The sequence below is a fragment of the Puma concolor genome, chromosome B1 (assembly GCF_028749965.1).
Source record: "Puma concolor isolate L17-30 chromosome B1, mPumCon1.1.hap2, whole genome shotgun sequence".
Taxonomy (NCBI): Eukaryota; Metazoa; Chordata; class Mammalia; order Carnivora; family Felidae; genus Puma; species Puma concolor.
This window is the reverse complement of record NC_141670.1, coordinates 130,824,735-130,835,381: the sequence shown is the minus strand read 5'-3', so window position 1 is coordinate 130,835,381 and position 10,647 is coordinate 130,824,735.

The window sequence follows — 10,647 nt, the reverse complement described above, 5'->3', positions numbered from 1 at the left end:
TGTTATTCCCCAGGAAAGTTCACAGAAATAAATATAATTGCTTCTCACCTTGCTTATCTAACTTACATTGTTCTTAAGGATCCTCCTTAAATTTCACATCTTAGGAAGCATCTCCTAATATTTTAAGACAATATTCATGATCCCATATTACTATTTTCATCTGTCAAGTTAGCACACATTACATGTTATTGTCATCATTTTCTCTATCTTCAAAATGGAATAGAAATGCAATAAATACTTCTTATTCACCATTTTAGCCTCCATAATCTATACCAATGCTGAATAAAAATTTATTGAAAGAATGAATATAGATGAATAGATGAATGAATGAGTTAATGACATTTTGTGTCTCCCAAAAAGAAACTCTTTCAGAAAGAGGGATTGGTATAGAGGCTGTGGAAGGAGTCAAAATATTTTTAGGTTATAAAACATCCCTCAAATTATGTCTTGTAGGTAGGCACTTCTCAATTTATCCTAAAATCTTACCTTGGCTCCAGAGACAGTACAAAAACAGGAAATAATAATTCATATGTTAATTATGAGATGTACCAAATTAATTATTTGATTTAATGAATCTAACCCTTTTAAGCAACACTAATTCAATGGGATATAAAGCTCAAATGGCACCTTATAGACACAGAAATATATAATCATGATTAAAAAGGTGATACGTATTTCACTAAATTTTTTGAGCTGTTATTTCTTTAATTCTCTCCATATTAAAGAGACTTGAATTTGAGAAAATAAGGATAAGGGAACTTTGAGAAACACAATTAAAAGATAGGAAATAGATTAACGTTCTTGTGAATGAAATAGGTGATTTTTCTCAAAGTAAAATTATTTTCATTATACTTAATTTGAACTTTTTTCAGAGTTTGAGGGCACAGAAATAATGGTAGAATTGAGTTAATACATAATAAACAGTGCTGACTGATGTACATGGCTCTGAAACAGATTTACTTAAGAAAAATTAAATATATGCAACACACTGCAGGGAGTTTTCATATGAAATTCCATTTTCTAATAGAATTTTTAAAATACAAATCTGATGAAAACTGATTTTATAAGTACCATTCTATATACTTTCTCTGAGCTTAGAGATAAGGTAGAAGCCAGGAGTGACATAAATCAAATGTACAAACTTTAAAAATAAAAGTTTTCCATTTTAAATTTTCATTAAAGTTTAATCCTTATGTTTTATAGCTACCACTCAGACTGGATTCTTGCTTACTTTTATGCTTGAATAACACACCCTAACATAATTATTGAAGATGTATAGACTGAAATATCCTAAATATCCTAAGTGATAACTATTCTCTAATTTGACAGTATAGAGAACATTTTCATTAAATTCATTGCAAAGGAAATTAATGAATATTGTGATATTTTGGATAGTTACAATAATCTGATAAAAATTCTAAGAAGGAATCCAAAGGTCAATTCAGAATATGTCTGCATTAATTACCCTTTGCTGTTTTACATTTTAGTGGCTTAGGACAACACTCGTGTATTATCTCAAAACTCCTATAGGACAGAAAAAGTAGACTCAACTGGGATCTCCGATTGTGGTCTTACAATGTGGAAATCAAGGTGTTGGGAAGGATGAGGCTTTGGGAGAGAATCCCCTTTCGGCTCACCTAAGTTGGCTAAATTCAGTTCCATGACTTGGAGACATGAAGTCAGCATGGACCTGACATGACTATCAGCATGGACCACTCAGCGAGTAGAGACCACTTTCCAGTCCCTCCACACTGCATTTCAAGTCAACAACAGCATGTCAATCTCAGGCTTTCTATTTTTCTAACTTCCACCTTTTCTTAGTAGCTGGAGAAAACTCTCTTTTAAAAGGCTTATGTGATTAGGCCCACATGATAATCCAAAGTAATCTCTTGATTTTAATGTAAATTGACCATAATTATATATGCAGGGTCATTTAAAATTTTTTTTTAAGATTTTATTTTTAAGTAATCTCTACACCCAACCTGGGACTCAAATCTACAACCCCAAGATCAAGAGTCACAGTTTCTTTCTCAGTCACAGATCAAGACTGAGCCAGCCAGGAACCCGTCTTCAAAATCCTTTTTGCTATGGTGTGTAACATATTCACAGTCATGAAACATGATCATGTCCACAGTTTCAAGTATTAGTGCAGGTAATCTTGGAGGGCCATTTTTAGAGTACTGACTTCCATATTCATTAGAAAAAACCTCGATTTTTACATTTATGCTAACAAAAATACATCATTTCTATAAATTTCCCTTTTTAATTTAGAAAAAGAAAACATTCCCTTTGATTTAATTGCCGGTTTTAAAGAACTAATTTTCAGATCATTTGTTCTACTAAGAGAATAACTTCAAAAACATACAGGTAAATTAATGGCTCATGAGTGTGAAGCAGATAAGCATAACAAAGATAAAGTAGAAAAGCAATGATGAGCAAATTGTTGAGCCAGGAAAGTAAGATCATCATTCCCACATAAATCACAGAATACCTCCAAACACACACTATGCTCTGTTTCTAGTCATCAGAGAAATCAAGGGGCCAACAATAGTGTCAGATCATTCCAAAGAGATTTGTTGTGCAAGATGTTTCTTGGATGATTGCCTCCTTGGGAGTGTTGGAACATGTTTCTAGCAATTCAGTTGTAAACAAATACTTAGTGTTGTTATCTTTAATAAGCCTCTTAGAGAAATGATAAGTATTCAAGTCTGAATAGTTTTGGATTTTTATTAATGGGCCAAGTCTTCCTGGGAATTTCAGACATTGATGGAGGCAGTGTCTTCTTTATGATATTTAGACGTTTCATTAACCTGGAAAAAATATCTAACAAAACCTCAGAACAATATGGTTGAAATAGTGGTGGTTATAAAGTGTTATAGAGGAGGAATTTTTTCTATGAATGCACAGTGTTAAGGTGAGGTGAGTTATCTATAAACTAATATAAAATACAACTTTTAAACTAATATCTTATATGTGTCTGTTTTTAATAGCAGGCTATTTATATCTTTATACTATGTGAATCATAATTTCACGGAGTATGTTCATTGAGAGCCAACATTAAATTGATTCAAATTTTCAGTCTAGCTCAATTTGATACCATAATTTTATAGCTATAACTTTTCTACTATACAGGTTGAATTTTTCTTGTGATAAAAATCTAGTGGAAGCCTTCAGTCATGTGCAACTGAGAGGGTCTAAAAGTGAGTTGTGCTAAGACAATATCTGTTGTATGCAGCAGGATTATCATGAGTCTTTCTCATGGCATCTGCACTGTGCTCTTCTGTTCTGAAGAACACATTTCAGAAAAAATGGAGATGGAGTCCATGTATTTGATCCAAGAGATCTCTGAAACAAATTCAGAAGGCAGCATTACTTCCAAGTGAAACTAGAGATTTTTCAGGGGCCAGAGTGGAAAGAATAAAGCCTTGAGGTGTTCAGATTTATCTCTGCCTGATTCATCTCCAGGACATAAATCCGTCTGAGTTTTATTAAAAGCCTAACAAATTGCCAGGCACATAATAATGTATAGTTAACACACAATAGACATAATAGACATTCAATTAGTATTAGGTATTGATTGAGAGCAAGGTAATCTCCCAACTGAATACACCAAAGTATGATAATCACACTCTTACATTCAATAAAAATGAAAATCATTAGGGAAAGACTTACTAGACAACATTCGGAGTAAAACTATTTGTCAGGGAAGAGAGATAAAAACCTACTCTAAGTAACTATTTCAAAACACTCCAAATCCTATATCTGACTAGAATGTCAAATAATAAATATAAATGTAAAAATTTCTTCACTGAACTATGGGACAAGAAAAAGTGAAAATGGCTTTATTTTGGTATATAAATAAATTATTTTTATGATGTTTATGATGTTTAAAACTTAAAAAATGTCTTAAATAGTTGAACAATCAACTACTTGTTCTGACTTCGGATTTTTTTGTCTTGAATTTATTGGTCTGCCTCATTTTCTGCTTATTAGCCATGACATAGGCACTTTATTTAAATATGTCAACATTTGTCTGAGTAAGGTCATCCAAAAACATGGCTGAAAGTACCGATAGAGTACACACTTCTTTATCCTGCTGTGTCTGCTGCTTCTGAGATGTTGAAAGCATTCATGATTTTTGAACTGCTAGGAAGCATGAATGACCCCAAGACATTTTATAAGGTTTATAAATGGTGTACTGTGGTAATACCTTTTATTAGTTTCCACGAGTTAGATTCCCTGTTATCTGCAAATGTTTTTAATGTCTCTAATGTCATATTAGTTTCAGTGGGTAAAAACCTTTTAAGAGTACTGAGTGACTTCCAGACCACAGGGAAATAGTTCTATATACAGCTTTTTTTAAATGTAAGTTAAGGTTATATTTTATTTTTGGCTCCAGCCCAGTTAACATTTAAGTTTTTGACTTATAAAAAATACTTGACTTACAATAAAATATTTTAATTATTTGAATTTTTATTTCAGATCTCAAAAGCTATTTTCCATATAGAAAAACTGTGTCTGATGCGATACTGGAAATTGGAAAGAACGTGGTTGAGATGTGAAAATTTCCCTGCTTGATAAAGCTATGCACGGTGGAGGGCAGAAAGACAGTGGGACAGACTAACAGGTCAAATGGCCAGGCTCTGAATGGATCTGCTAAGGTGGAACTGCTCCAATTATTTGATTTGTGTAATAATTTGTCATGAATCTTTGGCTATATATTTAGCCATATATTTATTCAAAAGTATGCAAGGCCATGGTGGTAGGCATTTCAGCCTCAGGATGAATGAAAGAATTTGTACATTCTAGATGACAATGGAAAAATAGAAAAATCAGTAAGGGAAGCAATGGGGTGGATATTGTTATCATAGAAGCTAGGGATTATTGGTTGAAAAAGATGTTGCTATCAAGAGAATTTACCTCTTTCTAACAAGAGAGAGTTGTTCAGGTAAGCCTATGAGGAGATAATATTTAAGTTGAAACTTGAAGAGTGAGAAACATCAATCATAGGAAGAGTAGGGAAAAACTTTTTTAAAAGAGAACAGTGCATGTGTGAAGAGTTTAAGGAATTAAAAAAAAGGGTTCATTTTGAGTAAATTAAGGACTAGTGGGCCTGGAACTTCAAGAGAAATGAGTCAAGGATGCAAATATAATATAGGCCTTGAAGTTCATTGTAAGGAGTTTGGATATTAATCTAAATGCAATGGGAAGCCATTGATAATTGTAAACTTTGGGTTTTCTGTTAAAATAATGGCTCTGGTTCCTGAGTGAAGACTAAATTGGATTGAAGAAAAATGGTAGGAAAGGAGACAAGAGAATGTCACATATACCAAGGAAGGAATATTAATGACATGCTGTAGGATTGATGAGGCGGAGACTGATAAAAGTGGATAGATTCATCATGTAATTTGGAGGTCGAATAAACAGAATTTGCTGATGAAATGAATGTGGAGGAATGAGGTAAAATCAGAAATCAAAAAGGAAGGCACAGATTTCAGGCTCAAGCAATTATATGTATGATGAGACATTCACCAAGATTGCGGAAATACTATCAAGTTCTATAATGATGGAGGCTGACACAATGAATTTCTCTGACAACTAAAAATCCTAGGGATACTCACAAGGAAAATATTGTCTTTGGAGGGGGAATTTTCTATTATTTAAATTGTTAGAAGTAGTCTAATGTGCATTATCTGATACATAAATTTATTATTCATTTTCCAGTCTATTATGAATTACTTTTTTGTAACATGAAGAACAAGCCTGATATAAAATTAATGTGTGAGATCTGAGTGAAGCAAGACAAGTTCATACCACCCACATTTTTTTCAGATACTCTATTTTTCCACAAGTGTGAGCAAAGCTTTCTTAATATTTATTTTATTGTGGTTGGTATAAAATTATTGGAACAGCTCATGAAATGAAAATATCAAGAATCACAGAGTAAAACATCCTGACAAATAGATTACATTGGCAAGATATTTAAAATAAAAACCTAAGGAAGACATAAGTAATTTGGGTCAAAATTTAATTTGACAATTTATTTTACATATTTCTATTGTGGGAGCTAGCCTCCAAGATGGCCCCAATAATCTTGACCTCCTGGTATTCACATTCTTTTACAGTCAGTCCCCTCCCACCTTATATCATGGCTAGTCTCTATAACCAATAGAATATGCCAGAAATGATGGCATGTCACTTCTAAGGTAGATCTTTAAAGACATTGTGGCTTTTTCCTCTCTGTCGGATCAGTGGTTCTGGGAAAGCTAGTTCTCACAAAGTAGGAAGTCCATGTGGTAAGGAACTGAGGTTTCTGGAGACAAGCTAATAAGGGACAAAGGCATCCTATCCTACTAGCAGCCACATGAGTTAGGAAGCAGATGCTCCAGCCTTCCTGAGTCCTTCAGAGGACTGCATCTCTGGCCAATATCTGGACTAAAACCTCATGAGAATCTCTGAGCCCCAATTACCAAGTTCCCAGCTTATGGAGGCTGTGAGATAATAAACACTGTACGTTTTGGGGAAATTTGTTATACAACAATAAAAACAAATATGTTATTTAAAAAATACAAGAAATTAATAAATCTTTCAAATATGTGAGCGTTTTATATTATACACTTGGACAAAATATTGATATATTTTTGAGATTCAAGTCTACTGACATTATGTTAAATATATCCTTTTGTTCGTTTTGAGACTTCTAGTTAATTTCCTATTTTTTTTCTGGTGTATGTTGAGGAGGAGATAAGGGAGTCATAAAGTCATGCTCACAGATGGAAATTCACCTTTGAAAAGGAACTGATGGAGAAGCTGTCTGAGAAGTATGTATTAGGACTTGCAATGTGACATCTGTAGCTACAATTATGAAAAAAAAAGTGCTGCCTGGATTCAAGAGTCACAGACCTAAATGTCTTATCAATGAATTGAAAACTTGGGGATAAAGAGAAGAAATGAGACAAGGAGCAAAAGGCATGGGGCTAAGACTTGGTATCTGTGTTCTGCTGATACCAGATGTGTGACATGTTCTGGGAAGAAAAAGAGGTGAGTGAGATATTTTGAAAACACGGCACAATCTCTTTGAAAAAATCACAATGGGGATTTGCACAGTAAAGAAACTTATTTACCTAATTTTCACCTTCTTTGTCAGTCTCTTTGGAATGCAATAACAAAATACCACAGGACAGGACGGATGGCTTAAACAAGAGAAATTTATCCTCTTATACTTTTGAACCTTTAGTCCAAGATCAAAGTGTTGGCAGCTTTGGTTGATGCTGAGGCCTCTCTCATCTTGCAGATGGCTGCCTTATTATGTCCTCATCTGTCCTTTTCTCTGTGTGTTCATGTTCCCTGGTGCCTCTTTTTTGTAAGTCCTATTCTCTTCTTCTTTTTTTTTTTTTTATTTTATTTTTTTTTTTTAATTTTTTTTTAACGTTTATTTATTTTTGAGACAGAGAGAGACAGAGCATGAACGGGGGAGGGGCAGAGAGAGAGGGAGACACAGAATCTGAAACAGGCTCCAGGCTCTGAGCCATCAGCCCAGAGCCTGACGCGGGGCTCGAACTCACGGACCGCGAGATCGTGACCTGGCTGAAGTCGGACGCTTAACCGACTGCGCCACCCAGGCGCCCCGTTTCTCTTCTTCTTATAAGGACACCAGGCATTTTGGATTAGTGCCACCTATGTGACCTCATTTAACTTTAATTACCTCTGTAAAGGCCCTATCTCCAAATATAATCATATTCTGAGGTACTAGGGTTTAAGGCTTCAACATTTGAATGTAAGGGAAACATGATTCAGTCCATAACACCCACCTTTCCAGAAATGATTTGACTGTGGTAACCTCTACTCAGATTAAAGGACATCTCTGATGTCTAAGAATTCATCAGATTGGTTTCCAAAGTACCTTTTATTTGGGAGAAATAAAAGTAGTCCTTATACTACAATATTCTCAAAACAGTCTCTTAAAAATTAGTGTCTACTCCCACAGTCTTCAAAGGAAAATTTATCCCTGCCCAATGTGATTGACATTTCAGTCATTGGGTCAGTGTGACACAATCAAGAAAACAGAAGTCATTTTGCTAATTTCAAACAGGCAGAATTTAACCCAGATTAAAAAAAAAAAATAGTTCTAAAGTTGTTGAAAGGGCTACAAGAGCAAAGGAAAAACAAAGGGTCCTTAGATGAGCAAAAGAAAGAAAGGTAATATTGAGAAATTGTTCAGCTCTTATTCTGGAACTCAGAAGTATGCAACTGCTGCCATATTCTGGACACTTTGTTACATTTGGTTTTGGATCCAGCCCAAACAGTGCAGCTGTGACCAGAGCTAGGGTGTCAACAGGCGTGCTGCCTCTGCTCAGGTTGCAGGAATCCAAACTTACTTTATCCCTCCTGTTGCACAAGGCGACCTCCAGCAACTCACATATTTACAGAGAAAGAAGACAGATGTTTCTCTCTTTTTTCTGCCTTGTGATTTCCCACCACTATTTCCTGTTGGCAGTGCCTAGAGAAAGCCCTTAGCAAGGCAGACTGGGAAAGAGTGTGAGACTCTCATCCTCAGCAGTTTGACACTGAAAGACAGGTAAGGAGCTAACACAGCAGTGGCGCAGCCTGTGGCTGATCTTATTGTATGGTTAAACAAAGCAAATACAGTTACAATCGTTGCAAATGAAAGGAAAATGTTGCAAATAACACAATGACTGATTGAATATCAAAGTGTTAAGAAGCCTTTAAGAAAACTGAATTCATTTTCAGATATTTTTGCAAAAATGATCATGGTTTTGTATATAAGTCAAATGTGAAATCCAGTAGGTGATCCCATCCTATTGCATGGTATTGAAAAATGGTGCAAAAATCAAGATGCTATCCTTTATTTCCAAAATTAGTATAATAATAACCTAAAATTTGTTAAAAAGGTAATGCTCTTAACTGATTTCCATTATTTTTCATCTTATTTTGTAAGATAATGTGCAAATTAAAGTATTATAATTATTTCCCATGCAATTACCTTCTGTAAGTGGATTCAGTTAAATTGGACTTTTCCTGCTACCAGTTTTACTGAGATAAAGGGAACTTCTCTAACACCTGTCAACATGCTGCAAAACCATTTTTCCATTAAATGTATTTTGGGGAACACTGGTATAAAAATAAAAGATTTGACACAATGGCTGCTTTTATAGAAACTGGAAAATTTGGTTTGCTTTATGATTGATGTGAATTTTCAGGAGTATGTAACTAGGTACAAGTTTTTTTAAGGGTAAAATATAAACAAAAGAATCTGTGTGTTTCTTTTCTAGCCAACAATTCTGATATATGTGCTACGGGCTTTAGTTCAATATTAGTGTGTTTGTTGCTCATGAGTTCCTAAAGTTCTGTACTCCCATGATGTAGAGTAAGGTCAGCCTAGAGTATATTTTTTAAACAGCATAATAACATTTCATTGAAGGTCTGTTCTTACCTTGTGTGTTTCACTGATATCCACATGATTTCTTAATTTTGTTTCTATATTACTAAGGGAGGTAGGCAGATGGTTAAATAAATGCTTCAAGCATGTTAAAATTAAACCTGACATTTCTGATTACCTTAGCAGATATTGCCACTGACTTGCTACAATGTAATTTTAGGATAACTTATTCTAGACTTTTCATATTTTACATAAAATTTAATTTCAAGCATTAAAATTATTACATGGCAAACTATATTTGTATGACGACAGAGCTGGTAGCCACATGCATGCTTCTTAATTTTTTTATGATACTGTCTAAAATTATGAAACTCTTTTTGAATTATAATTAGGATCTTAAGACAAATTAATACTTTCATAAACTTAGTAGTATTGTCAAGTTCACGAAATTTTCAGTGAAAAGTCACTTGGAGCCATTCTGAACTGTGACCTTTCTGGCATCCAAATATAATAGTCTCTTACGGGTTTCATCCCTGAAAGTATGACTAAGCCATGTTTGGTTGTGCCAAGTGACTAATTAATCATAGGAGGAATATTTAGGAGGCGTGTGGTGATCCATCTGGCAAGTGACCTAGAGAAGAAGGAACTTTGCTCATCCCTATATTGCCTTCTTTGGAAGTAAGGTGTTCTATTTCTGCCTTCACAAACTCATCATCTTCCTTGGAGGAAGACATGTACAACCTCATTTTTAGGCTAACTGCAAGAATAAAATGGCCATTCTCAACTTTGGTGAAATAGGGAGATAGACACAGGACCAAAATTTAAGATACGCATCATGTGTAAGTAAGCACATAAACTGAGTTGCTTACCTGTCACAAATGGGATCAATAATAAAGCTGTAATTAGTTGGGCTAACATTTAAAAGAAAGATCTCTATGCTTGGTTACTGAATAGTGAGTGCATTTATAATCCCCTACGTATTATTGGAATTTTTTTTTATTCTTGGAATTTTGAGACAAGATGGTAGCATTAACACATTTTAAAACTTGACAATCTGTTTCAAACTTATGAGAGTAATTTAAAAAACTATTAAAATAAATGTCAGTGTGTAAAAACAAGATGAAGTTTTCCATAAACCAATGTTAAAAGAAAAGCCAAGCTTCTGAGTTAATATTGAAGTCACAAGGTCCTATAAAAGTTGGCATAAGGTACAAGCTTTAAGAACTAGTGTTTTTATGCATGAACCA